Source organism: Argopecten irradians, chromosome 10 (assembly GCF_041381155.1).
Source record: "Argopecten irradians isolate NY chromosome 10, Ai_NY, whole genome shotgun sequence".
Lineage (NCBI taxonomy): Eukaryota > Metazoa > Mollusca > Bivalvia > Pectinida > Pectinidae > Argopecten > Argopecten irradians.
Genome location: NC_091143.1, coordinates 25,320,576 through 25,327,584, shown reverse-complemented (window position 1 = coordinate 25,327,584; position 7,009 = coordinate 25,320,576).

The following is a 7,009-nucleotide window of genomic DNA, read 5'->3' as shown; positions in this document are numbered from 1 at the left end:
TCACACCATTGTAACAGCAATATCAAATATGTTATGTGTTTTTGAAGTCATAAACAAGAAACTTAGGAAGGACAAAAGGACAATCTTCATAGTTGCCAAGTTTTTTGCCGAAATGACTTATTATTATCCCAAAAGTTGTGAGAACAAAGCTTGTACTTAAATTTTTAATAACTCAGTGAGGTAATAATTACCGGTAAGCATTTTCTTGCTTTAACTTACTTTTTACGAATTCAGATTAGCCAATGATTGCTTGTGCCACTTTTAAAATTTCCTGTGAAATGTTCTTCTTGTATATGACACCATGATACTTGACATACAAATTTTTCAGTGTAAGGTATGCAAATATAACCTAAAACTTCTAACCAATTATACAAGAATTCCACGGAAGTAGATGTGTCGCCTGCACAGCAATTCAAAACATCACAAAAAATAGTTATTTACATTTGAAAATATTGTTAATAATTAGGTGAAGTTATCAAGTCCCAAAACTCTTGCAAATATTGACAGATTTTTACCAGTATCAAACCCATCTGAGATATCATTGATATCAAGCAATATACTTATTTGGTTGAAATCGGATAATAAATACATAAGTCATTGATCGAAAACTAAAAAAATTATCTGTTTTGACGATTTTAAAGTCCTGTAACTCTTGCAAATGCTGATGGTTGAAATCGGACAATAAATACTAAAGTTATCGAGCAGGAACCATGGATTTATCTGTTTTGACAATTTTAAAGTCCTGTAGTAACTCTTGCAAATATTGATGGATTTCGACCAGTATTGCTCTTGCAAATATTGACAGATTTTGACCAGTATCAAACACATCCGAAATCTTAATGATATCAAGTTATAGACTTTGCGTTGCAGGCGACACAAAAACTAGTGTTACATATGAATTGAACTACATAGTCATAATATGGTGTTACTTCACCAGTACTCAAAACATTTCCACAGTTTTTAATTTTTACATTTTAGCACTTCTGAAATTGAATAATAAGTGAGAATAAGTTAGTTTGCATTCATAACATTTTTGTGTAGATTTAGTGATACATACACTGTATAAATATACATACACATTTTTTTTTATTTCCCTTATAAATATATGTCAGTAATTTTTTTCAATTGCCATTTATTAAAAAACATATGCCATTTCAAAGTACAATATCAATAGCCATTTAAAACATATTCAGTGATAATAAAAATAATATCATATAGTCATAATCTGTCCAATTTATGTTCAATTTTAAGGTTCCTTTAGTGATCAAGCAACAATTTAAACACTTGCTGCTATCTTCCTCTGGTAAAGGATTGGCCTACAACAATGCCAGCTCATTGTTGTAGTTTGTAGTTTTTATCGAGGAACTACTGAAAGATTGATTTAAATAGTTTAATGAATTATCATGTTTCTTCGACAGACACTCAAAAAAATTCTTAGTGCAAGCATAACAAGTAAATTCGTGGAATTTCCATCCCCCGCTTTCAGGACACATAGTAGGTAAACATTATTGAGGTTAGGTTTAACTTTGGTTGAAACATGAAAAAAATAAACCGAAGTCTTATTCCGAAGTTAGACATTTAACTTTGTTACCAAGTTTGACGTAAATCGGTTAATATCTATTACAGTTATTGTACGGAAGTGGCAGAATTTTATTAAATCAAAGGGCCATAACTCTGCTAATTAAGATCTGTCAAAAGTGGCGATTGAACTTGGCTAAGCCCTTAAGGCATTTAACTTTGTTACCAAGTTTCAAAAATATTAGTTTTAACATTTGTTAGTTATTACACAGAAACTGCAGAAAAATGACATTTGTGTAAATTAAAGGACCATAACTCTGATAAATAACATCCAATGAAAGAGCTTATAGAACCTGGCCAGGCACTTAAGGCATTCAACCTGGTTAACAAGTTTGAAGAAAATCGGTTAATATTTATCACAGTTATTGTACAGAAGAGGCAGAAACTAACTTTTTTATTTAAGCAAAGGGCCATAACTCTGCTAAATAAGGTCCGTTGAAAGTTGCGATCGAACTTGGCCTAGCCCTTAAGGCATTTAACCTTAATTGTCATGATCAAGTATAAAGTAAATCGGTTTAGATTTGTTACAGTTATTGCATGGAAACGAAGTGCTACAGACAGAGGGACAGACAGACGGACAAGTCCAAATGAATACCCCTTGTTTCGGAGAAAGCGGGGGATAAAAATATAACTCAAAATACAGCAACTTGATCTAAGGAAAGCATTGAAATTTTGATTTCAGACATCATTCTGAAGTGCGAGAATGGATAGTCACTAATTACCCATGAGATTAAATTACAAACAAAGTTAACAAACCTTTAACATGAGACCTAACACATTCATACATATTTCCATGAATATAAAACTCTGAGATCAAATAAAACATTGCATTATATACATATATATCACTTGCATTATATACATATATATCACTTGTGATTGCAAAAGCAAGAACTGACTGGAGATCACATGACTTTCTCTAGGAGTGTAAACCATCTGCATTAAGCTAGAGACCCAAAAATCATTTGACACGAGATTTATCACATGACTTACTGCAGTGTAAAACTAACTGCCCCAGCTGCAGTACACCACAAAGATCATGTGACAAGAGATACATCACATGACTTACTGTAGTGTAAAACTAACTGCCCCAGCTACACCACAAAAATCATGTGACAATTAAGAGATTCATCACATGACTTACTGCAGTGTAAAACTAACTGCCCCAGCTGCAGTTACACCACAAAGATCATGTGACAAGAGATACATCACATGACTTACTGCAGTGTAAAACTAAATGCCCCAGCAAGACCACAAAGATCATGTGACAGGAGATTCATCACATGACTTGCTGTATTATAAAACATTCTGTCTAAACCAACAAGATTAAGTGACAGCCAATATCACATGACTTATAATTACTGCAGTATAAAACTAACTGTCATGACTACAATTAACCATCATGTGACTGCATATGCAAATGTACATGTATCACATGACTTACTGCAGTGTAAAACTAAATGCGCAGACCACCAAGATCACGTGACAACAGATATCACATGACTTACTTCAATGTAAATCTATTATGCAAAGATACCATGCATGATCATGTGACGGTAAATATCTCCATCTAAAACACCAAGATCATATGTGACTGCTAGTATCACATGACCTAGACCACAAGAATCATGTGACTATTTAGATATAATTACATGGCCTAGAATACAAAGATCATGTGACAGCAGATCATATCACATATACCATCAGCAGAGTAATATTTACTAGTTCGACCACAAAGAAAGATCATATCAATTACTAGAGTTTTAATTACACTTTAATGACTAATTAAACAGAATAATAACAAATTATTCTGTAAAGCAAATTATTCAAAATTTTACCTCATTTCACAACATAATACTTATCCTACTATGTATTATGCAAATGGCAACTCTATGGTTCAAATTTCGCAAAGCATACAAAATGTGCGTGAAAAGGAATTTGAAACAAAAAACATGGACTTTACATGAAGACTTCTGCAGGGTGAAACATCTAACTAATAACAGTAAATAAATCAAATTAAACCTGCTAGTCAATATCAGAGATTAGTAATGATAACGACATTCAAACCATATACATGTAGATATGGTTATAACATCTCCATGGCAACCTGATTGATATATCTAATGATGAATGAAATAATCATTTAACTGTTTCGGCTTGATTTTTGTTTAGGTGGTATATATATATGATTTTAGGAAAAGGTCAAATACAGTAAAATATTCTTCTAAAAATTGTAATTTCAAATAGATGAAATTTCTCTACAATAGCACTACATGCTGATGTAAAATTTGCACCATTTTGACAATAAAATATTGATCACTGCTAAAGACTATACTGAAACTCTTATTAACTACATGCAGGATATTCTTTTATAAAGATATTTTGTCCGACAAGTTAAATATTTTAGTTTTCCAACCACATTTACAGTTTGATATAAATAATGATGATTTGGTTTAAAACCATATTCAGAATAATATAGTCATAATTAATATTCTTTTTTTTTATAGAAATTTCTCATTTTGAAACTTCTTAATGTTTATTGATATTTCAATGAAATTAATAAAATTATCATATACATGTATACATTTGTATATGAAATTTAATGGTTGGCCACTAATTAAACTTGAAGTGAATCGAACTACAGAATTTCCCTCCAAGATTGAATCGAATATCTTTAAGCACTAGATACTGTATCAGTTTATGAAAATTTGAAATTTTAATCTCATTTTCAGATCTAAGACATCTGGCTCTCAGACAAACAATTCTTAACATTAACAGCCCACAATGTGTTAATAAATACAAAAACAACTGCACCATACCACAAGAAATTAATATGTATCTTTCTATAAAAAAAATAAAGATACCAGGATCTTATGGTAAATAAGTTTGTTTGATCAAATGTCAAGTAATTAAATAATAAATCTATGAGAAATAATGACAAAATTTTTTTCTCAAGTTAACATCTTGAAGGTCTGTTTCAACCTATTTCTATAATCTTATCTGTTTATCTATAATCTTATCTGTTTACAGTTAGGTCTCATGGAGTTTAAACACACATGTATTACCAAATATACCACATTCAAATAATACTTATGATGTTATGAATTGCCTCTGAAAAGCACTATGAATGAAAACCTTTAACAAACATGGGGTGGATGACTGTAACGATGATATCAGCTATTTTTATAAAATAACCCGTAACAATTTGCATTGATTTCGCATAAAAAGGTTTGATATAATTCACATATAAACAGGTACTCCATGTCTTACGATCTATTGAATATATACAAGAAAATATGATGCCTTTCTTCACACTTAATGTAATACACATACATGTATGTTACTCTTCAATAGTAATTGTATTAAAAATGAATTTTATAATAATCTTCAAAAACTTGTGCATTTATATAATGATTTTTTTTTCACAATGAGGACAGTTTGGTAGAAATTAAATACCAGTGCTGAAAAAATATTGGATTAGTAGGTTTTTGAATTTGAGATATGTTTGTCAATATTATCTATATACATTTTCTACTTCCATTAAAAGAATATTCCAATATACACATAGATTTAATTTTGATCTTAGTATATCAGGTCATTCTTAAGAAAAAATAATAGTAAGGATAAAATATGCAATAAAACAATATAAATTCAATGGTCAACTACCTCTTAATGAAAATGTTTATAACACAGATGATTGTTTCTACATACGTAAACATGTAACTGCAATTATGGCACATATTTGAAAAAGGTCCATTGGGTAAAAGTTGATGTTGCTTGCCATCAGAAAATTTAATTCCACTTACAAACAGCAGTCATCACGTTAATTAAACTTGCACTGTACTGGCGTACATTTCAGTATTTGGTAAAAACTAAAAGAACTGCAGTGAGGAATAAATTTAATGGTAGGTACTTGATCCATAGGAATTTTGAGAAAACTAACACTAATTTTGACAATGGATGGATGGGTACTGTCTCATTTGTTTCAGTATAATCAGCCATCACATTATACAAAAAAAAACAACAAAAGAAAGCAATTTTATCAATCTTGGAAAGCACAAAATAATGTCATAAAATAAATATATTAGGAATTGTTTTTTTCTTATTATCTTGTGTTTTGCAATTGATTTCAAGAAATGAAAAATAATATAAATGAATTGACCAGGTATCATCATGATATTTTTTTTCCAGATTTTGTCAACATTTCAAACATAAATACTTTACAACATCATAAAAAAATCTCTTAGCAATTTTAAATTGTACTATGAGGTCTTGTTAGACATATCACCAAGAAAGATAATATGATAGTTTTTAAAATATTGATCCTTATTATCTCGACCATGTGCTAATCGATAAAAAAATTTGTGCTAATCAAAGTCTAAGTTTAATTTAAAGTATATGGTATATTGTGGTCCCTAACTGATTAAACATATCTTCAATGCAAATGCAAATTAATGTTCCAGAAATTCCCAATATATCAGTCAACACTACCATCGGGGAATATATTCAAGAAAAATCAATAGCTGGTCCTTGATACACTTCTGTATAGCAATAATCTTGTATGTCATCACATCTTTATGACCTATTTATCACTTTCATAACTTTAACAAAGGGCATTCTTTTGGTCAATGTCAACAAATTTTTGAACTGCCTGGTCATGAGCATACATTCTTTTATGCATTTTGATAGCAAAAAGCAATTGATTTTTTTCATTTAAGTTTAACCAAACTATGAGTAGTAAAAGCAACCTCTTCTTCACAAAACTCTGAAGTCACTACTATCACAATATGCTTTTCAGATCTCTCAAAAATAAGCTAATCACTTATATTAAAAAGATAAAACATCTATAATAATGTAGATATTGCAGCTTTAAAGCTGCTAGGTTTTTTCAATCTAATAAACAACTGTTAAAAGCAGGACAGATCTGTCTGCTCTCAGTTTATAATGATCAGCTAATTATAATGTAATGAAGAGTACACACTGAAACAGATGGGTGAACATATGTATATTTCATTAATAAGCTAAGATGAGAGAGGTCTCAGAAACAGCCAAGGCCAGACAGGTCTTGTAAACAGCCCAGGTGAGAGAGGTCTCAGAAACAGCCAAGGCCAGACAGGTCTCATAAACAGCCCAGGTGAGAGAGGTCTCAGAAACAGCCGAGGCCAGACAGGTCTCATAAACAGCCCAGGTGAGAGAGGTCTCAGAAACAGCCGAGGCCAGACAGGTCTCATAAACAGCCCAGGTGAGAGAGGTCTCAGAAACAGCCGAGGCCAGACAGGTCTCATAAACAGCCCAGGTGAGAGAGGTCTCAGAAACAGCCGAGGCCAGACAGGTCTCATAAACAGCCCAGGTGAGAGAGGTCTCAGAAACAGCCGAGGTGAGATAGGTCTCAGAAACGGAGGTCTCATAAACAGCCCAGGTGAGAGAGGTC